Source organism: Rutilus rutilus (genome assembly GCF_951802725.1).
Source record: "Rutilus rutilus genome assembly, chromosome: 3".
Taxonomy (NCBI): Eukaryota; Metazoa; Chordata; class Actinopteri; order Cypriniformes; family Leuciscidae; genus Rutilus; species Rutilus rutilus.
In genome coordinates, this window is record NC_140211.1 from 35,422,905 (window position 1) to 35,446,927 (window position 24,023).

Consider the following 24,023-nt stretch of genomic DNA (forward strand, 5'->3'; position numbering starts at 1 on the left):
AATCGATTCCAGATGCTTCTTGTCACCTTAGCATCTGTCTGCTCAACATGATTTTAAATATGTTTAACAGCATCACATTAATTTAACACAGCTAATTTGACATCATGACAGTTTCATTCTAGGATTTATACAGACTAGTTGAACTATTGTGACAGCAAACACACAAATCAATAAATGAGTGAAACACACCACCATCCACAGTGGCTCCGGTTCTGGCTATTTCAAATCTTCAGGAGATCAGAAACGATTTGTACATTTCTAAAGTTGTACATGAATAAAATGGTTCAGTATATTGTTGCATGTATACACTTCACACTTGAGCACCTTTGAATATGAATGAGATCACTATGGTCCGCTACACACCCCGAGATGCTCCCTCCTCGTCTTGTAAAGCCCTACTTATTGAGCTTCCACCAGCTGCAGAATAATGTCCCTGAGTTTCTAATAACAGGCATTAATAAAGCTGACAGACTGACGTTTGTAAGATCACAACTGATGCAAAAACGGCAAATGCAGTAGGCCTAGCATATTCTGTGCACTTAAACTTGCTTTCAAAACAAGTGACCTTTATGTTGTTTTATCATGATCATGCTGATGGTAAAACTGAGCAACTAGGACTACTGTTTATTTGCTCTCTCTCAGTACTGTGCCAGTGAAGATGTGGTTTTCCCTCGGACAGAGGAAAGTCATTCAGAAAGATGTGACAGTTTAATGGAATTGTGCATGGTTAGCGCTGGGAGAGACAGCAATAGTGCCCTGAGATGAGCAGAGAAAACCCAGGGGTATTACTGTAGCTGTCATTCTTCTGCCTGTTACCGGCCTGATGAAACCCGGAGCTGAAGACATACACAGATTCTGATCTTGCAAAGAACTCAGAGCTGATCGCAAATTAAGCTGACTGACATTTCATGAAGTTTTGCAGAGGTTTGAGTCATATTTTTGCCATGTAATATTGGCATGCAAAGCGTACTAACTACCTTCACCTAACTGCCATATAGTTACAGCAGTTATTGTTACTATAAAACTATAAAATTCTTATCTTCACAACACAATAACTTTAGCTCTGTCATGACAACTCTCGGGAGATTGGTATGGTAATAGAGATTAGCATGGTAATGGATTTGGCAATGTTAAAGGGCAACTAAACCCCTGGTCAGAGCCTGACTCCACCCACTGGCAATATTTGAAAAATGCTGGAAAAGTGGGCAGACCCCAGCGGAGATAGAGGGGACGAACCGAGCGGGGGGGGCGTGCACCTGAGACCCGCAGTGACGGATTAATTGACAGCTGCTGTCAGACTCTAAAATGGAGAGTGACTCACAGGGTCGCAAGATGACGTAAAGTACATGCATCTGATGAGTTTTATCGAGTTGATGTCAATAGCGCGCTCTCTGTAGGCATATTCATATTTTGCCGCTATGTGGAAAAAATCCAGCAAAATGCACCGGCGCGTTTGTCGACCCCAGAGGATTAGCTTTAGCCTAACCATAAATTGTGATTATATATATGATCACTCACATCAAGACGCCGCTGCGGTGGTGGAGTCCATGCAGGAGGAGCAGCGTTTGGCACTGCGTCGCTTTTCAGCGCGAGCTGTGTGGAGAAGCCCATTTCCACCTCTACTGCGTTGGAGAAGCAATCCCGCGTAAAATTCAGGTTGCACACTTGAGCTCCACTGGCGCCTATTTTCCAAGTCTGCTGGAAAACTATGCAGTCCACCAGTGCTGTTGCAACCAGCAACACTACACCTACAGTGGGTACGGAAAGTATTCAGACCCCCTTAAATTTTTCACTCTTTGTTATATTGCAGCCATTTGCTAAAATCATTTAAGTAAAAATTTTTTCCTCATTATTGTACACACAGCACCCCATATTGACAGAAAAACACAGAATTGTTGACATTTTTGCACATTTATTAAAAAAGAAAAACTGAAATATCACATGGTCCTAAGTATTCAGACCCTTTGCTGTGACACTCATATATTTAACTCGGGTGCTGTCCATTTCTTCTGATCATCCTTGAGATGGTTCTACACCTTCATTTGAGTCCAGCTGTGTTTGATTATACTGACTGGACTTGATTAGGAAAGCCACACACCTGTCTATATAAGACCTTACAGCTCACAGTGCATGTCAGAGCAAATGAGAATCATGAGGTCAAAGGAACTGCCTGAAGAGCTCAGAGACAGAATTGTGGCAAGGCACAGATCTGACCAAGGTTACAAAAAAATTCTGCTGCACTTAAGGTTCCTAAGAGCACAGTGGCCTCCATAATCCTTAAATGGAAGACGTTTGGGACGACCAGAACCCTTCCTAGAGCTGGCCGTCCGGCCAAACTGAGCTATCGGGGGAGAAGAGCCTTGGTGAGAGAGGTAAAGAAGAACCCAAAGATCACTGTGACTGAGCTCCAGAGATACAGTCGGGAGATGGGAGAAAGTTGTAGTAAGTCAACCATAACTGCAGCCATCCACCAGTCGGGGCTTTATGGCAGAGTGGCCCGACTGAAGCCTCTCCTCAGTGCAAGACACATGAAAGCACACCTGAAGGACTCCAAGATGGTGATAAATAAGATTCTCTGGTCTGATGAGACCAAGATAGAACTTTTTGGCCTTAATTCTAAGCGGTATGTGTGGAGAAAACCAGGCACTGCTCATCACCTGTCCAATACAGTCTCAACAGTGAAGCATGGTGGTGGCAGCATCATGCTGTGGGGGTGTTTTTCAGCTGCAGGGACAGGACGACTGGTTGCAATCGAGGGAAAGATGAATGCGGCCAAGTACAGGGATATCCTGGACGAAAACCTTCTCCAGAGTGCTCTGGACCTCAGACTGGGCCGAAGGTTCACCATTAGACAATGACCCTAAGCTCACAGCTAAAATAACGAAGGAGTGGCTTCACAACAACTCCGTGACTGTTCTTGAATGGCCCAGCCAGAGCCCTGACTTAAACCCAATTGAGCACCTCTGGAGAGACCTGAAAATGGCTGTCCACCAACGTTTACCATCCAACCTGACAGAACTGGAGAGGATCTGCAAGGAGGAATGGCAGAGGATACCCAAATCCAGGTGTGAAAAACTTGTTGCATCTTTCCCAAAAAGACTCATGGCTGTATTAGATCAAAAGGGTGCTTTTACTAAATACTGAGCAAAGGGTCTGAATACTTAGGACCATGTGATATTTCAGTTTTTCTTTTTTAATAAATGTGCAAAAATGTCAACAATTCTGTGTTTTTCTGTCAATATGGGGTGCTGTGTGTACAATAATGAGGAAAAAAAAATAACTTAAATGATTTTAGCAAATGGCTGCAATATAACAAAGAGTGAAAAATTTAAGGGGGTCTGAATACTTTCCGTACCCACTGTACGTACCCTCCTGACCACTGTACTAAATACAGATAAATCTACGCTAACTTGAAGCTATCCTAACTGATGCAATACTATGCGTGGTAGCTCGTACCAAGGGAGGGCGTGGTGAGCTGGAACCTGCTGAACCTGTAGTACCGCTTACGTTACGCAGCACCGCAAACATCCAACAGGAAAATTCAACTGCAGTAGCCACCGTTCAACCTGAAGAGGGCAGCACTCAGACGTTTTTACACAATATATTGTAGAATTAAAACTCTTTATACCCAAATGTCAAAAAAGTTACTCGAATCAATGAACAGCACTAATAAAGCCCCATTCTTAGAGATCATTAACAAAAAAAACTTGGTTTAGTTACCCTTTAAAGCAGAACTCGGCAACTCTGGCGAACTCTAGTCACTTCTTCGCTGATTTTCCCTTTTGTTGTCGCATGTTTTCCCCACGAGCTCCCCCTACAGCTGTGGGGCGTATATTTCACAACACTGTCGTAAAAAACTCACTTGCGGCGGCCTCCTCCCCCTCTCTACCGCTGCTCATGTGCGTTTTGTTATGATCGGAGCAAGCCAACTGTATGTGTGGAGCTATGTCTACTGAGGTGGGTAATACATCATACACATTATCATAGAACATTGACATGACGTAAAGCAATTTCAGTTTCGCGCTCGTTCTCGCTTCTCACGAGACTTCCAATTTCTATCTTGCCAGGACAGTAGTCCCCAAGTTGCAAGGTTGGTTTTCCGCCTGGGAACGCTGGGGGGAGCAGGGAAAGTCACCAATATAACCAGAACAGGTTGTTTAACCATCCAACTGATTTCAAGACAGTTTTATTAAGTTAAAAAAGTTACCAAGTTCTGCTTTAATGTATTTGGTCTTGGCGGAATAGATCTGTTATGCTGCTGCAGAGCAAGTACAGAGACTTGCTACTGCTGCACATGTAACACATAACATATACACACTATGCAAGTGGAGCTGGGGAAGGTGGAGGGTTTCTGAAAGCACGCTGCATACTGCTACCAGCAACACCCTGTTTGAATGTTTGAATGTTGAGCCGCAGCTCATTGGACGTTGATGCAACAGCAACCAATCAGTGCCATGTAGATAATCTGATCACTGCCAAATGAGTTAAAGACTTATCAGCCTGTGCCATCTAGAGTTTCATGCCAGAAATGTAAGCTTAGCGTTGAGTTCTGCCAGGAAGACTCAATCAGCGCGTCATCTTTTAACTCACTTCTAACCAATCACGTGTTAACACTCTCAGTATAAAAGAATGGTACTTACATCCGTCTGAGTTCACAGATACTGACGGCGCCAATTACCTCCATCCTCCCCAACCACCTCCAAGATGGTCCTTTCCCTCCATCCTCCCCACCACCACCAGGATGGTCCCTTCCTTTACCTCCAGGGGGTCGGCTGCGCCCCTGCCTTCATCTTCAGGCGGGATTTGCAGATTCCGTTACCCTCGCATTGCTTGCTAAGGACGGGGCCTACGCCAAAGACTATGCTTGCTGAGCTATAAATAAATTTACTCTTGTTATATAATTTTATCTCCCGAGTCTTTCTGGTAGAACTAGGTTAAACAATGGTATTTCGGGCTGAAATTATGGGTGCCATGGTAAAATTCTGTTTAGGGTTTACAAAGTAACATGAGGATTTATTGCAAGTCAATCTGGTTCCAGTTTCACAAGTTCACATGTACATGAAATCATAGTAAATTTGGCGTGCTGTCCGGAGAAGGGCTCCAAGCTCAGAGTTTGGCCCAAAACCAGAGTACTCCCCCCTCCTTGGTTGGGATAGGAACCAGCCAAGAGTTAGGCGATGGGGTGGTGGAGGGATGCTGCGGAACTGTCGCTGGACAGATGTGAGGGACGACTGTATATACCGGCTTCCTCTTGCGCCGATTGGATGGTTTACCTGAACGTGGTCCTCCCGAACTTTGTCAAATAAACTTAATTTAATGTTTTTTAGGCCCATGGAAGAATGATGATTTCTATAAGAATGTGTCTATATTGCAATTAATTTAATCCTAAAGATCCCAAAGAGAAAAGATGTTAACTTACAGCATATAGCAGCAATTTTACGGTTTCTGTAATTGTGGCTCCCAGGTAAAGACAAAATGTATTTTGTCCTGGACAGAGAAAGTTTAAAAACCCATGGATTAGAGGATCTGAACTAACTGTTCTAAAAAAGCTGTTTATCTACAGCTAGCTAAGCAGTCTTATAGAGAATAACATGGACATTAACTGTTTCCTTTATGTAATCCCCTGAAACGTCTGTCTTTTAACTGTTCAATGCTATTTAATATGAGCAACAGAGGTAAAAGCTTATGATGCCTAATCCTGTAAAAGCTTGTAAGCCTTAATGCTTTTTTCTCTGCTTTTTACAACAAACAGGAGGCAGGACCTTGTGCTCCAATGAGATCAATTAGGTCCAATCTTTTTGGCAAATGGGAGAACATAATAAATACAGAAGCAGGATTGTGAAATGGGCTTATTTAGAAAGCAACAAAGATACTTGGGCCGATTAGCAGCCGTCCCAGTGAGCATGACCCTGAAAAGAAAAATGGGTAACACTTTATTTTACGGTGCCCTTGATACAGAGTAATTACTTAATTAGGTACTTAGTAATAGACGTTGTAATAACATGTAACAAAATGTACTTAACATGTAACTAAGTTATGGAACAGCCTGTACTTACAGATTGTAATTACACACATGTAATAGGCAGCTACTGTTACACATGTGTAACAAGCCGAGTTGGATAAGGTTTCTAGATACACATGAAGTACACTTAAGTACATTCTTGATACACTTTATTTTACGTAGCTTATACCTGTGTAATATTATGTAATTACAATGTAATTAGGAAACTACTGCATGCATTTAAAGCTGTGAACTAGTGAGTTAAATCAAACTAAGGCAGAGATGGATAAGGTATGTATACACAAAGTACACTTAAGTACATTCTTGATACACTTTATTTTACGTAGCTCATCCCTGTGTAATATTATGTAATTACAATGTAATTAGGAAACTACTGCATGCATTTAAAGCTGTGAACTAGTGAGTTAAATCAAACTAAGGTAGAGATGGATAAGGTATGTATACACAAAGTACACTTAAGTACATTCTTGATACACTTTATTTTACGTAGCTCATACCTGTGTAATATTATGTAATTACAATGTAATTAGGAAACTACTGCATGCATTTAAAGCTGTGAACTAGTGAGTTAAATCAAACTAAGGTAGAGATGGATAAGGTATGTATACACAAAGTACACTTAAGTACATTCTTGATACACTTTATTTTACGTAGCTCATCCCTGTGTAATATTATGTAATTACAATGTAATTAGGAAACTACTGCATGCATTTAAAGCTGTGAACTAGTGAGTTAAATCAAACTAAGGCAGAGATGGATAAGGTATGTATACACAAAGTACACTTAAGTACATTCTTGATACACTTTATTTTACGTAGCTCATCCCTGTGTAATATTATGTAATTACAATGTAATTAGGAAACTACTGCATGCATTTAAGCTGTGAACAAGTAAGTTAAATCAAACTAAGGTAGAGATGGATAAGGTATGTATACACAAAGTACACTTAAGTACATTCTTGATACACTTTATTTTACGTAGCTCATCCCTGTGTAATATTATGTAATTACAATGTAATTAGGAAACTACTGCATGCATTTAAGCTGTGAAAAAGTAAGTTAAATCAAACTAAGGTAGAGATGGATAAGGTATGTATACACAAAGTACACTTAAGTACATTCTTGATACACTTTATTTTACGTAGCTTATCCCTGTGTAATATTATGTAATTAGGAAACTACTGCATGCATTTAAGCTGTGAACTAGTGAGTTAAATCAAACTAAGGCAGAGATGGATAAGGTATGTATACACAAAGTACACTTAAGTACATTCTTGATACACTTTATTTTACGTAGCTCATCCCTGTGTAATATTATGTAATTACAATGTAATTAGGAAACTACTGCATGCATTTAAGCTGTGAAAAAGTAAGTTAAATCAAACTAAGGTAGAGATGGATTAGGTATGTATACACAAAGTACACTTAAGTACATTCTTGATACACTTTATTTTACGTAGCTTATCCCTGTGTAATATTATGTAATTAGGAAACTACTGCATGCATTTAAGCTGTGAACTAGTGAGTTAAATCAAACTAAGGCAGAGATGGATAAGGTATGTATACACAAAGTACACTTAAGTACATTCTTGATACACTTTATTTTACGTAGCTTATACCTGTGTAATATTATGTAATTACAATGTAATTAGGAAACTACTGCATGCATTTAAGCTGTGAACTAGTAAGTTAAATCAAAGTAAGGCAGAGATGGATAAGGTATGTATACACAAAGTACACTTAAGTACATCTTGATACACTTTATTTTATGTAGCTTATACCTGTGTAATATTTTGTAATTGCAATATAATTAGGAAGCTAATGCATGTATTTAAGCTATGAACTAGTGGGTTAATTCAGATGGATAACATATGTAAATACACAGGAAGTGCACTTAATTACAATCTTGATAGACTTTATTTTATGTTACATACAAGTAATGCTACAGAACATACACATGTACCATGTGTAACTGCAGACCTTAGTAGCCTAACATATTTAAGTAATTGTTGTTACATTGTGTTATACTAAGTACTTTCTTACATAATTACAGTGTACCAAGTCCGTAACACGTATGTAACAGACTCGGCTTGTTACACATGTGTAACAGTAGCTGCCTATTACATGTGCGTAGTTACAATCTGTAAGTATAGGCTGTTCCATAACTTAGTTACATGTTAAGTACATTTTGTTACATGTTATTACAAAGTCTATTACTAAGTAATTAATTAAGTAATTACTCTGTATCAAGGGCACCGTAAAATAAAGTGTTACCGAAAAATGTTTTGTTGTTGTCAGGGATTGGTTGTGTCGAGTAAATAATAATAAATTGGAATTACAGTCGGAAATCTAACTCAGCATATTAGTCTCCTTTGAAACTTGGCTGGGGTACAGGTTTCTGTCTAATTAAAACTTTGACCGTTTGGTTTTTAATTACATCAGAAAACAGACACTGACATTTGGGATCAGTCCTGGATTTGAAATCATATTGGGGTAAATTAACAAAACTCTACTATACGCATCAACAACAAGAACATCATAGCAACGTTTTTCCTCTATGATTAATTACGCCCCTCTTTCTTGATGCATTTCCCATCACATCGGCTCATTAGTGGTCATGCAAATTTCCCCTTAGTTTCTTATGTTGCAAAGACATTTATTTTAAATTAAGTTCATATTCACTCCTTTTCGCTGGGTTTTAATAGCTTAGTGAGATCGGTCAACCAGATTTAGGGCCCAAGGCAATGGCCTTGCCTGAACTGTGGGTGTTAAATTGTGCTGTCGAGAGAAATCACAAACATTACAGCCTTATGCTGAGAGGCAGAAGGGGTGATTTGGAAGACTAATGCTGGTGTCAAAAGAGCTTTTGTTATTGCCATTGCTCAGTATTGATATTGATGTACCCTGCACCGCCTCCATTGGGTTCTAGAAAAAGGGTGCCGGTGGGCACTAGAATGATTGCAGCCCTGCATGGACAGTAGTGCAGAAACAGACATATGTGAGATAGCAAGATACAGTATGAGGTGATTTCTGTGGCCCCGTATCAATCAAGCACGACACGTGGTGACAGTTTAGTGCGACTGCCACTTACAGGCTCATTGGCTACAATAAAACTACATACTGGAATAGGAGAATAGGAGGGTTTTTTTCTGCCTACACGTGACCAGATTGAGTTTCTGAGCAGTTTTTTAAACAAAAGAAAGAAAGAAAGAAAAATCAGACCTTTACATATTTGAGCCAGTGATTATGACATCTGTGTTCTGCAGAGCTGCTTTATGGCTGATTCGACTGTTTCATAATTGACAAATTTGTAACATTGACACTGTTATTCCCATACACAAAAGAATTGTATTTGAAATATATTTTCTGGATATGTTTTGGAATATATGCAAATATTTGAAATTGGCCCAATAAATATATTTCATACTTATATTTCATATATTTTTGTTATATTTCAGAATATATTTCAATGTATTTGGAATATATGCCACATATATTTTTGACACTTTTGGGGACCGTACAGAAAAAAATACATTGAAATATATTCTGAAATATAACAAAAATATATGAAATATAAGTATGAAATATATTTATTGGGCCAATTTCAAATATGTGCATATATTCCAAAACATATCCAGAAAATATATTTCTTTTGTGTATGGGTTGTCCTGGATTGAATCAAGATTGAAATTATTTGAGCTGAATAATGACAATATTGGGTAACACTTTAGTTTAGGGTCCAATTCTCACTATTAACTAGTTGCTTATTAGCATCTATATTACTAGGATGTTGGCTGTTTATTATCATAAAGCACATTTTAATGCCTTATTCTGCATGACCATATTCTACATCCTTTAATGCTACCCAATACCAAAACTTAACAATTGCCTTACTAACTATTAATAAGACGTAATTGGGAGTTTATTGAGGCACAAATCATAGTTAATAGTGAGAATTGGACCCTTATCTAAAGTGTGACCCAATATTGTCTTCTGTAGAGCTGCTTTACAGCAAAAAACTTGTCTTATGTCTGAATTTTGCATCACTGATCGTTATTTTCTGTTTATTTTTGTAAAGCCAATATGAATCAGTAGCTATTTATTGTATAAAGCTCAATAAAAATAAAGGTGACTTGATTATTACATAAATATTTTTTAAATGTGTCAGCGTGTAGGATGGATGACAAAGCAAAACGATCAGATGAGAGCAAAAAATCTGAACTGTAAAGGCTGTAAAGGGAATGTCACAGACAAACAGGTAGACAAACATTTACATTTATTTTATTTTATTTGCCAGATGAATTTGAAGGGAAATTCTCATTATTAGGCATTAATACTTCCTAAGCGATGTTTGCCTTTTTGTTATTCTCTTTTTAATGCCCTAATCTGTATCCTCCTTGTGTTTGTCTCTGACCTCCTAACAATACTGCACTTGTTGCCATAGAAACAATTTTCATCTCACTCACAGGCCATGCAATATAACTTCACAAACTGCACCCACATTCACTCTCACAATGACACAGTATATGGACTGAGGCTCATTCTTACATAATGGCACTCACATATAACAGTGGTAAAACATTACTACAGTTTCGTTAAAATTATTATATTTATGATCGTTACTTGGCTTGGAGGGAGAGAGAGAGTGAGATTGTGTTGAGATCAAAATGAAGTGTTGAATTGTATGGGAAAAGGGTCAAACAGAACAGTCGGAGATGTAGGCTAAAAGGCAGATGGATGGGTGACTGAGGAACTGCCAGATAAAGCATGTGTGTGTTGGGGGGGGGGGGTTAGTTGTTTGCATAGGGCTCAGAATTTGGCATTAGAAAACACTCAAAATCAAATATGCAGTTAGTTACACAATAAGCTGCATGCATAATATAGACTTCGTTAGAAAATCATCATATCTATTTTACAAAAAAAAATAGACAATTGTATTCTTAGTATTTTAATATCTCAAATGTAATATTTATCAGTTCATTTTATAAAAGCAACTAAAGTGTGTGCTGTATAAGGGGCAGCCTAACAATATCCCTTATATGTTCAAAATGCAGAACATGTGAACATGTTGAATGACAGAACTTTCATCTTCGTATTTAAAAATAAAATAAAAATCAGTCTCTAAAAATATAATGGTTGTAATACTTTCTTTTGTACTTCCACTGGATTCTGGACAGTATATAAGCCACATTTGTAACACTTTTTTAATTAAACTGCTTCAATGGTTGGTGATGAGGAATGGCAAAACCATTATTTTGAACAAGTAAATTTGATTAGCACACAATCAATTCATTCACAAAGCGTTAAATATCTATGTGTTATAACCCAACCCACCTACTGTTAAAACCCACAAAGACTCAGTGAAAGACTTGATATGCTGTTCAATTGCTTTTCAATGACTAAAACTCCCAAAAATATATTTTGCTTTAAAAATACAAGTTTCATTAAGAACTGTATAGAAGTATAAATATATTGATTATATTGTACAAATCCTTGTATTTATCTTTGCCCATATATAGTGCCCTCCAGGGCTTGACATTAATATTTTTGCTCACCAGCCACTGTTGCTAGTGGTTTTCCAAAGTTACTAGCCACTCAGCATTTCACTGGACACAGTTTTGACATCAATACCATGGACCATGGCCATATATTTATTTTCAATATTATCTCATAATGTGGCAGCAGGTTTATTAGGCTGCTGTCACTTTAAGACCTGACACATGGACCCATCATACTGTTTACCTTCACTTAAAACATAACTGACTGTGTTTACATGAATACTTGCCAAAAACCAGCATTTTGACATTATGTTGTGAGTATCTGACTGTTTAAGCACAATAAGCAGCAAAAACGAACTCAATTTAGTACTGAGAGACGGCTTTATGTGCGCACACTTTGGGTGTGAGCACAAAATTTGTTGGAATGAGTAAAATTATGCACAATACGTGCAATCCCATGCTGAAATTCAAGCCCTGTAACAGCAACAACATTCATCCAGAGCGAGTGAGTGAGGGGAGACGGGTTTGTGTGTAACTCGCTGTCGGAGAGATGAGAGAGCGAGAAAGCGCAATTATAAATGTGAATATATAGAACATATATGTTTATATACACACTCACACGATATCATATTTTATCACATGTATATCTGTGTATTATTGAATGTAAAATAACATACATTAAGATATTTAAGTAAACTGTCATATTTTTCAATATATGAAAAGTATCAATTCTTTATGTATTATTCAATATATTGTAATATATTAACACAATATATTAATCTGTATTTTTTTATATACAATACATTAAATACATTTAATTTAAATAAATATATATTGATTGTTCATGCATAAGAAAATATATTATGTTTCCCTAATTGTTTGGCAGCTTTAATTGTTGAATACTGTCAGCACACCTTTATAGCTTTACTGACGGATTTCCAATTAAGGTTAGTATGACAGACCAATATTAGAACACAGTTTAGAGATACTTTGTAAATAGTATTTGGTAACTCTTTTATTCGATGGTCCACTTTAGACATTCTACTAACTATCAGTAACTTTCACCAACATGTCTTAGAGTATTAGTAGACTGTTATTATCTGCTAACTCTTTATTTTGATGGTGCCCCAACAGACAGTCTACTGCCTATAAGCAACTTTGCAACTGCATGTCAACTTATTCTACTTACCCGAACCCTAACCTAGGAGTCTACTAACAGTCTAGTAATGAGAGTTAGTTGACACGTAGTTGCAAAGTTACTGATAGTTAGTAGAATGTCTAAAGTGGACCACTGAAATAAAGTATAACCTAGTTGTCTCATAAATGTTCTGTTTTGGCTTAGTTTCATTGTTGTTTAGCTCTGTTTTCCTGTGACCTACTTCAGTAGTTTCCCAGTGTGTTTGATTCATGATTCAGTTTACCAGTCATTCAATTAATTATCTCATTTAGTCTGTGTATTTATACTCCGTGTTTTGTTCAGTTCTTTGTCTGTTCTTGTCTTAGTTAAATGCCTTTTAAGTTCTCTTACGAGAGGTTCTCTCGTATTGCTTAAGTTGCTTACGCTACGGGTAAAGTCATCTTTTCTCGAGATATGAAGCCAAAAAATTATCCTTAATTTTTTATTGATTGTCAATGCAGTGCAGCAGCAAGCAGACCTAGAGCAGGCTATCTAGCGCGCTCATTGGCTGCTCTGTGGCATCTGCAGCAGCCTACCACTGAGCCTGGCGTGACGGCGTGACGGCGTGACGTCGCGCCCTCACGCGTCACAGCCCGCCAAAATGGGAGTGGCTTAGCGTATACAGTATAAGGAAGGGCTCGGGGGCTGCTACCCTGATTTTCGTCTCTTCAGCGAAGCTCTCCGCATCGCTGGACTCCGAGAGAAGCCGCCGTCGAAGCAAGCGATCAAGCAAGCCGAGGATAGAGTCTGAGGAAGCCGGTCGTCTTCGCCGCCTTCAGCCATCCGTGCCTGCTTCGCTATCCGGCGACAGTATCCTTTTTGCTGTGCTTCGTTTGTGTGCTCGCCGCCGCGACACACTTTTCCTAAAAGAGCGCGAGGCGTTTGCTTCAAAATGCCTCGCATTTCCTGTGAGCCCCGCTCAGCGACAGAGACCGCCACGTGATCTGCGCTCTCTGCCTGGGACGAGACCACGCAGCCCTCGCTCTGTCTTCGTGGGGCTGCGAGTACTGCGAAGAACTGCCGATGTCGACCCTGCAGGCTCGACTCGCCTTGTTCGACGCTGAAGCTGTCACTCCGCCTGCCTCTGCTGGGCCGCGCAAGAAGAAGCACCACTCACAGAGGCCACCGGAGCCCGATGTGCCAGCCAAGTGCTCGCTGGAACCCCTCCCGTGAGCCTCGCTCTCTCCTTCTCCGCCCCCCTTTCCCGACGCGCAGCGGCCGGCTCCCGCCCGGCTCCCGCCCGCACTGCCGTCGCCTCAGGGGATGAAGCGGACGAAGATGCCATCGGTGACAGCTGCTCCCTCCTGGCCTCGGACAGTGAAGAGTGGTCCGAATCACACCGCTCCACCTCCTCTTCGACCCAGGAGTCTGGCCGGGGCCGCGCCAGTGTCGACACGGAACTTCTCCGCCTCCTCACAAAGGCTGTCGATCAACTAGGCCTCGAGTGGTCCCCACCGAAGGCGCCTGCGCCTAACAGGCTCGACAGGTGCTTCCTACCTAGCCGCCGCCAAGCGCCTGCCTCTAGGTCAGCACCCTTCCTGCCGGAGCTCCACACCGAGCTCTCAAAGTCTTGGAACGCTCCTTTCTCCGCAAGACTCCGCTCTCCAGTCTCCTCGACTCTCTCTCAGGTAGACGGAGCCGCCGAGAAGGGATATAACCAGATTCCCCCAGTGGAAGAGGCGGTCACAGCGCACCTTTGCCCGCCATCCGCTAGATGGCGCTCAAAGTCTGCCCTCCCGTCCAAGGCCTGCAGGACCACGTCAGCGCTCTTCGGCCGCGCCTTCGCCGCCGCCGGTCAGGCTGCATCCGCCCTGCATTCAATGGCAGTTTATCAGATCCTCCAGGCCGATCTCCTCCGCGAAATGGACGAGAAAGGCCCGGACCAGACTGTCTTGACGGATTTACGCAGCGCGACGGACCTCTCCCTTCGCGCTACCAAGTCCGCGGCCCAGGCCATCGGGAGATCCATGGCCGCGCTCACCGTCACCGAGAGACATCTTTGGCTGACGCTCGCCGACATGGGTGAATCTGAGTGATCCGTGTTCCTCAACGCAGGGGCTCTCCCCCACCGGCCTCTTCGGCCCAGCGGTAAGCGGGATTGTGGATTGCTTTTCGGAGGTACAGAAGGCATCGCAGGCCATGAATCTCTTCCTGCCCCGCCGCTCGAGCTCAGCTGCAGGCCGCTCTCAAGCCCAGCCTCCTGCACATAGCTCTACACAGCGCTCGTCTCAGCGATGACAGGGCGGCCGCCCTAGATCGCGCTCAGCCAGCCGTCACAGCCTGAAGCCTGAGCCCGCAAAGTCCTCCTAGCAGCCGCAAGGAGGAAAAGATGGTTGAGTCCCGCCGCAGCCGGACCGCCATCAAAACGCCCAGCTCTGTCAGTCCCCTTAGAAAAGGCTACTGCAGTAGCGTACACCGCAGCCAACGAGACTCGCTCGCCTGCACACAAACACCGTTCTCACGGCGACCCAGAGAAATCTCAAAGAGAGTATAATGTCTGGTTGTCCGGCTCACGCCGATGGTGTTATGAGTGTAGAAAATGTGCCCACGTCCCAGTGCTCACCCCTACACACAAGCACGATCTCCCTGGTGTCTCTCACAGAGCTCACTCACATAAAGCGGGCACGCGCCACTCGAGTGTTAAGCGTAGGAAATGTGCCCATGATTCAGTGCCCACACCTACCCACTACCCGCTCTGTTACACGGTTATCCCAGGGGTCAGATCCTTTAAAGCTCCCAAACACTGGCCGTGTTGTGAACATAAGCCCTGTGCCCGCTCACGAGCGCTCACACTTACTGATAAACACATTACCCCCGACGCCGCTTTCGCGTCACGGGTTTCTCGCCACAAAATGTTCTCCGTCCAAAGCGACCGAGCCATTGAGTGCTGTCCAGCCAGTCACCGCTATCAGCAAGCCTCCGTATTCGAGCATCAACAGCGCGCGTGCCGCGCCAATACCTCTGATACAGGTTCCCTATCCCGCGCAGTGCGGCGATCAGAACCCAGAGGCCATTCTACCCCTAGCTATGCATGTGAAAGCATGGGAAGCGATCCCGGGCGTGTCAGAATGGGTGCTGAATACTATAAAGCAGGGCTATTCGCTACAGTTCGCTCGCCGTCCCCCGCGCTTTCGAGCCCGGACCGAGACGAGAGTGAATACAGAAGTAGCTCACCTACTTCATGTGGAAATAGCAAAGCTGCTGTGCAAGGGGGCGATAGAACAGGTGCATCCTTCTCTGAGCGAGACAGGCTTTTACAGCCGTTATTTTCTCGTGCCCAAGAAGGACGGAGCTCTCAGACCTATCTTAGATCTGAGATATTTGAACAAAGCTCTCATGAGACGACCGTTCAAAATGCTCACAACCAGACAAATCCTCGCGCAAATTCGCCCGAGGGACTGGTTTATTTCTCTCGATCTGAAAGACGCATACTTTCAGATTCAGATTATACCCCGTCACAGGCCATTCTTGAGATTCGCCTTCGACGGTCAGGTATATCAATACACCGTCCTGCCGTTCGGCCTGTCTTTAGCACCCCATACATTCACGAAGTGCATGGACGCGCCCCTCGCTCCCCTGAGAAGACAGGGTATGCGAATCTTGAGCTATTTGGATGACTGGCTGATACTGGCGCAGTCAGAGATAGAGCTCATATCTCACAGAACAGCGCTTCTCAGCCATCTGGAAAGCCTGGGTCTCTCAGTCAACTGGACCAAGAGCTCATTACTGCCCCGTCAGTCAATCTCATTTCTGGGAATAGAACTGGACTCGGTGGCTATGACGGCCAGATTGTCGACACAGCGCGCGCGCGCCGTATTCGACATCTGATCTAGAGATGATGGCGGTCGAAAATGCGTTGAAGCACTTCCTCCCATACCTGCGGGACCACCATGTACTAGTCTGCACGGACAATATGTCAGTGGTGTCCTACGTGAACCGTCAGGGCGGTGTCAGATCCAAAATTCTCTGCACCCTGGCGGGACGCCTCCTCGTTTGGGCTCAGCACTCACTGCCGCGCACGTGCCCGGTCACCTGAACGATGGTCCAGACAGACTGTCCAGAGACAATGTTCCCCCGGGGGAATGGTCTTTGCATCCCCAGACAGTCCAGTTACTGTGGCGCCTTTTCGGCAAAGCGAAAGTCGACCTCTTTGCGTCAAAAGACAACGCTCACTGCCCAAGGTTCTTTTCAAAGAGCGAGGATGCGCTGGCCCAAGCCTGGCCCAGCGGCCCGCGGTACGCTTTCCCCCCCCCGATCTCACTGTTGCCACAGGTCATCGGGAGAATCAGGGAGACGCGCCACTCGGTGCTCCTTATAGCCCCGCGCTGGGAGAACCAAACGTGGTTCCCGGAGTTAATGCGGCTGGCAGACTCAGCCCCATGGTCGATCCCGGTGAGAAGAGACCTCCTTTCTCAAGCCCGCGGTTCGATCTGGCATCCTCATCCAGAGCGCTGGTCTCTGCATGCATGGATAATCAACGGATACCCGTTGACTTGCCAAAAGGGGTCGTGAACACGATCGCGCAGTCTAGAGCTCCCTCTACGAGACGGCTGCACGGTGCACCGTCAAAAATTTAGACCCACAAACTTGTGGGGTTTCGTGGGTGCTTTGCTCCGCTTCCTCAGAGGAGCCAGGAGGATGAATCCCCCGCGGCCCCCATCGGTTCCTATTTGGGATCTTTCTCTGGTCCTGGAGGCCCTGAAAGCTCATCCCTTCGAACCTATAGAAACTGTGGATCTGAAATACCTCACGCTCAAAACCGTTTTTCTGATAGCCCTGTCATCAGTCAAACGCGTGGGTGACTTACACGCGTTATCGGTTAACGCCGCGTGTCTCGAGTTCGGACCTAATGACTCTAAAGTCATTCTCAAACCGAGACATGGTTATGTCCCCAAAGTGATTGGCACTCCTTTCAGAGTGCAGGTCATTTCTCTCTCAGCCTTGCCGGCATCCGGCAGCGAGGTCGATAGTAACCTCCTCTGCCCTGTCAGAGCACTGAGAAATTACATCACGCGCCCCGCCGCTGTCAGGCGCTCGGAGCAGCTTTTCGTTTCGTTTGGAGGGCGCACCAAGGGTCTCGCCGCCTCGAAACACAGTCTGTCCAGATGGATAGTGGACGCTATTGCGGCAGCTTATGCGTCTAAAGACCTGCAGTGCCCTTTGGGCATCAGGGCTCATTCCACCAGAGGCATGGCCTCATCGTGGGCTTGGTCCAGCGGGATTTCTATTCATGACATTTGTACGGCGGCAGGCTGGGCCTCCCCCTCTACATTTGTTAGGTTTTACAACCTGGAAGTCCCTGCCTTGCAGGCTAAACTTCTATCAGTCTAAGTCGTGTGTATGCCCTGCCCAGATTTATCGTGCGCGGGCAACTCTTATTCGATTAGCTCTCCTGGTTGAGCTGCACTATAAGGGTCATGTCAAGTTCAGTACAGACCGGCTGAGCCACTCTGCACCCCCTACTGTGTGCTTATGAACATGTGCTGGCCCACTCTGTTGGCCGCCTGATTCCCACTTATCTGTGTTCCCCGGGCTTCCCCTGGGACTCATGTAGTGGATGCTAGGCGCGCACGAGCCACGAGCTCATTTCGCTTCAGTCGACGAAAACCAGGGTAGCAGCCACCGAGCCCTTCCTTATATACGCTAAGCCACTCCCATTTTGGCGGGCTGTGACGCGTTGGGCGTGACGTCACGCCAGGCTCAGTGGTAGGCTGCTGCAGTTGCCGCAGAGCAGCCAATGAGCGCGCTAGATAGCCTGCTCTAGGTCTGCTTGCTGCTGCACTGCGTTGACAATCAATAAAAAATTAAGGATAATTTTTTGGCTTCATATCTCAAGAAAAGATGACTTTACCCGTAGCGTAAGCAACTTACGCAATACTCGTTCCCTCTTCTAGAGAGAACCGAGGTTACATTAGGTAACCGAGTACGTTTTTAGTTAGTGGGTTTAAATAAAGACTGTTTTAATTTTCTATTCGTTTGTCATGAGCTTTGACTGCAACCACCCGTGACTCTAGTATTTTCATTATGTTGTAATTTCTTAAAAAAAAAAAAAATAGTTTTCATAGTTTGTGTTGTCCTCTACTTGGCCTATAAGCGGTTTCTAAACTTTTGAAGGACACACTGTGTGAGTGTGAGTGTGTGTGTGTGTGTGTGTGTGTGTGTGTGTGTGTGTGTGTGTGTGTGTGTGTGTGTGATGAATGCAACACTCAAAGAATAATACATCTGATCTGTCATTGGAACAAAAAAAACTTGGAATTGGAATGAACCAAAAATCAAAGTGTGTTAGCATACAGGTTTAAAGATCCAAACACATTTTCAGTGGCAATAAGCCAGAAATCTAAGTTTCATACATAAATATGCAAGAGTGTCTCTTTGCATGTAAGACCAATGGACAGCACCATTATAGATGAAAGCACTTCATGAATATCAAATTCCTGGCAGAAGCTTGTTTGGGAACGCTATTTAGAAGATGTTATAATATGTTATGGTCTTGTTGCCCCCTATAAATGAAAATGCAGTGAGGGAAATTTGAAGCCCTGATAAGTTGTTTCCAGACAAAAGTAAACCTCTGTCAGGCCTTTGTGTGATGTGGGTCCCCTTCTCATGCATAGTAATGGTTCTGAGCTCTGGGCTCTGGGCTTGATTTCCTTATCTGCCTTCCTAATTATCAAGGCATGAGAAAGGTCATTTTGCTGCTAAATTATCTGCTATGCATGTAGAACTGGAGTAACCTTGGCTTTTAGAAGTACTGACAACAATGCTTAGAACCGATACTTTTAATTCACACTTTAACTTCAAAGAATATCTTGCTTATTTCTAACTGCGTACTATAAAGAGAGAATCTCATTGAGATCATGAAAAATTAAAAGTTGGTTCAGTCAGGTTTGTTCAGTATAGGGTGTGTCATATACTGCTATGTGACACACACACACACAGGCCTAATATATATATAAATTCTTTTCAACTCTTTACTTATAGTTTACCCGTTCATTGGAAGCTATGTCGCTTCGAGGTCCTCACACCTTCTGTTTAACGGGGGTTTCACGATCACAAACTCGCCAGCTTCGGTCACTAAAAAGAGGTAATTGGCTATACCTGAGATGGTTGCATTCACGCTTACACAATCAAAGATACTTATGTATAGCTCCTGTGGTTTTTGTATACACTTGAATTTAAAAGTAACGTTTACTTCAGGCAGAGGTATGGCCACTACAGATATAAGTCAACCAACATTACTTCTCTTTTAATAGCTTTGAAATGGCCATGCTGTGGTTTCCCACGTATACTTATCTAAAGTAACATTAAATTAAAACAGAGGTAAGACACACCCAGATTTAGGTTGGTCAAGCAGCACGTTTGCTGCCCTAAACGGAAATTTACTTATTGTCTTTACAAGACCACGTACACTTGAATCAGTGCCAAATATTAGACGTCACTAATCTGACGCAGATTTTGCGGTAACATACGCATCCGTTTAATCTATTGGGAAAACAATTTCAGAGCAAGTCAGAATAAAATCAAATGTAACAATTGATTATGTCAGGTAAATGTATCATGTCAATTTCATAATCAGTTCAAAGATAATCAGTACAATAACATCAAATGCTGAGAGATAAAGAGTAAAAGATGTACCTGACTCAAGAAATACATGATGCTGAGTGTCTTGCCCACACTCCGCATCACAGGCTAATTTGAGCTACAAATCGCCCTGAGCCTCTTGTTGCATTTCGTTATATAGACAGAAACTTCTTTCACATGGAAACATTTGCTAACAATGGGAATTTGCATTCAGAGTTTACACCTTTTGGGAGCAGGATGCCCTTTGCCTGGAAGCAAACCCTCCTCTGTGCGCAAGTTATCTCTAAACTCTAAAGAACTTTTTTACCTTTTGGTTTACTTCTTTGGGAATGATACCTTTGTACCAGTCGCACTGATACATTTCAAATGATACCAAACATGTATGTGTGTGTACTGTGTATAATTGATTTGTATATATAAATATGCACATATGCATGTATATATTTAAGAAAAATTTGTTATTTATATATAAAATATTTATATATAATAAAGTATATACAGATATATATACAGTATATACATGCAAATATTTCTCAAATATATACATGCATGTGTGTGTATTTATATATACAAAATAATTATAGACAGTACACACATATATATTATGTAAACACAAACTTTTATTTTGGATGCGATTAATCGTTACACAGCCTAGAGAGAGAGAGAGAGAGAGAGAGAGAGAGAGAGAGAGAGAGAGAGAGAGAGAGAGAGAGAGAGAGAGAGAGAGAGAGAGAGAGAGAGAGAATGTTATATCACATTCTATAATCTTTACTTTGAAATCCTCATAAAAACGCTCCGTGAACTTCAATAAAAAGAAAAAAAATATTTAAAAATTCTGCTCAGATAGTTTGCACTAATAACTAGCTTGTCTCAGAGGGATTTTTTCCCATGCACCCAGCCTTTGTAATGAGATGATAATGAAATATGCATGGCCAAACTCCAATGGACATTAATGCACGTTTATATAACAAAAAAAATGTTGCCACCGCAAAGAATTTTCTCTTTTGAGGACTAATAAAATAGATGGCAGCAGCAGATAGAAAACAACACTAGCCAAAACGCACAATCTTTGCCAAAAACATCTTTATAACCTGCACAAAAAGATCTACTAATCAAACACACCTGAATCAGGTCATTAGATCATTATAGAGACTCCAAGACCTGAAATCAGACAAAGAAGACATTCAAAATGTGCCGTATTGGGGGGGTACTCCAGGTCTGGACACACTCGTTGCGTCCAAAATCGAATATAGTATATGAAAAACAGTACGCCAACAGAGTAGTATGACACTGGTAGGTCACGTGACTGTAACAACATGGTATATATAGTACGTCCAAATTTCATTCATACCATATTCATACTACATAGAACGTTCTTGTTTTTTATTTTATTTTAGCAGTCGCAAAGTAAGTTCAAATTCAAATGTAGTACCTACTCAGTATGTGATTTGGGACGCAGCAACTGGACTAGATCACAAAGCAGTTCAAACTCAAGATGCCCTTACTGCACACTTAGCTTAACTTATGGCACAGAAACTGGGACTGACAATTTACAATTCAAATCAACCAAATTGCGTGAATGTTTGGCAAGAGTTATCCTGCACCTAAAGGGCAAGATTAGAGCTATCTGCATAGAGCAGACTAATCATGAATAATTTGACACCAAAAATGACTTTTACGTTGTTTATTACAACACTGTCATATTTTTCCTCTTGTCAGACATGCAAATGTTGCCCTGTCTTGGCTTAATTAGCTCCACAGTCGCACATTTTTTATTTGATCACTCGCTACTGGAGTTACTGAGGAGAAAACATAGCCCAGAGGGTTTTATCAGATAAAACAGGATGATATCACTGCAGACACTTAGCATCTATACCAAACGATGTGTTAAAACCCAGTCCTTTCAATATTACATAAATATCACTACTATATATATATATATTTTTAGCATCCAGAATTGTTCATTGTTCACACATCCAGATTTTTACGCGTTACTGGGTGAACATATTTTGTTGATCCTGGAACAAAATTCCTGCCCGTAAATTTTATCCTAACCATATCCCTACCCCTAAACCTAATGCATAAGTTATCCCTAAAATCAGAGGGAAATGATAAAGGCAAATAACACTGATGTAGAAGCAGCTTGAAACTTAAACTTGACCTAAACTGTAAGCTTGTCCCTCAAATCTGATTGGTTGATTGGAATGTTGTTCCAGGATCAACAAAGATATAGATCCAGGAACATGTTGCACTTGGTGAAATCACGTTCAGCTCATTGTTTATCTGATTCAGTTCCATTCAATAACTGTGATTTTCATCAAAGATCATCAAATATGAAATGAGTTCAATTCAGTTACAAAGTAGCTCTGTAGAAAAAGTGATGACATCATCCAATAGTGTCAGTATCAATAATATTATGTGTCCCCAACAATAGTGAGTTTGCGGTGTGACGTGAGAGTCATCATGAACTGGTTTCAGTCACCCGGAGGAGCGGAGTGATATAAAGCAGTGACAGTACAAATGGTTTAGATTCAATTAAATGAAACTGACCAATCAGAATCAATTATTCCAGAGAGCCGAGTAATAACAACCATGGATTAACTGAAAATTTTGTTTTGAATAATTTTGCACATTTAAAATGTAAATGAAAAACATGTCGGTATAAAAATGCATTCAATGACAAGCATTAGGCCTGCGGTATGGTATGTTTCAGGATTTCTCTCCATATTAAACATAAAAGGCCTAAAACGATTCACATTTCTTCCATTCCTGTAGAAGACAACAGCTCAAAACTTGTGTAGGCCTACTTATTCTTATTCAAAAGTATACTACCTGACTCAAGAGCTACACTAATTTACTGAATAAGGTGCATTAGAGGTGCGTTCATACTGGGACAAAAAAAAAAAAGCTTTCTTCTGAGGTCCTCAAGGGCAGAAGTCAGCTACCTCATAATTAGAGAACTCAAACAGCTAAGAAAACTGGAGTATCTGGGATTCAGACTTATTTTCTTCTATAGGAAAATGGATTTTTTTCATGACTATATTTAGGTTATGTCTGAGCTGGGAACGCACTTCATACCATTTTTCAATTTAGTCTTGTGTTTCAGATGGCTTGAGTGAGAGGTGGCTGTAAATTGCATTTGCATTCATTAGTTTCATCCCTTGTCTCTGCACTACCATTAAGTTAATATGAGTGTGTGAGTGTGTGAGTGTGTGTGTGTGTGTGTGTGTGTGTGTGTGTGTGTGTGTGTGTGTGTGTGTGTGTGTGTGTGTGTGTGTGTGTGTGTGTGTGTGTGTGTGTGTGTGTGTGTGTGTGTGTGTGTGTGTGTGTGTGTGTGTGTGTGTGTGTGTGTGTGTGTGTGTGTGTGAGAGTGTGTGTCCTATTTAGGTGAAAATGGATTTGGGCTCCATTAGCTGATTAGCTGTAAAATGACATTATCTCTCACAATGTGAACTTAATGCCAGTAATTTGAAGATGGATTACCCTGTGCCGAGACCCTCTCCCCGTCAATCATTTCCACTTCATAATTTCGTCATCTAACATACATACATAATTATAAGTAATATAGCCTATAATCTGTGCATTGATAAAATAGCAAACATAGCCAGAATAGATTGTCCAGGACACAAATACGATTTTTTTCATTATTTATTTATATGTTTATGTATGATATAGTATGTATCCCATATGCCAAAAATGAGCTTTTCTTATCATTTCTCAGTTAATTAAATATTCATTTAATTAATTTA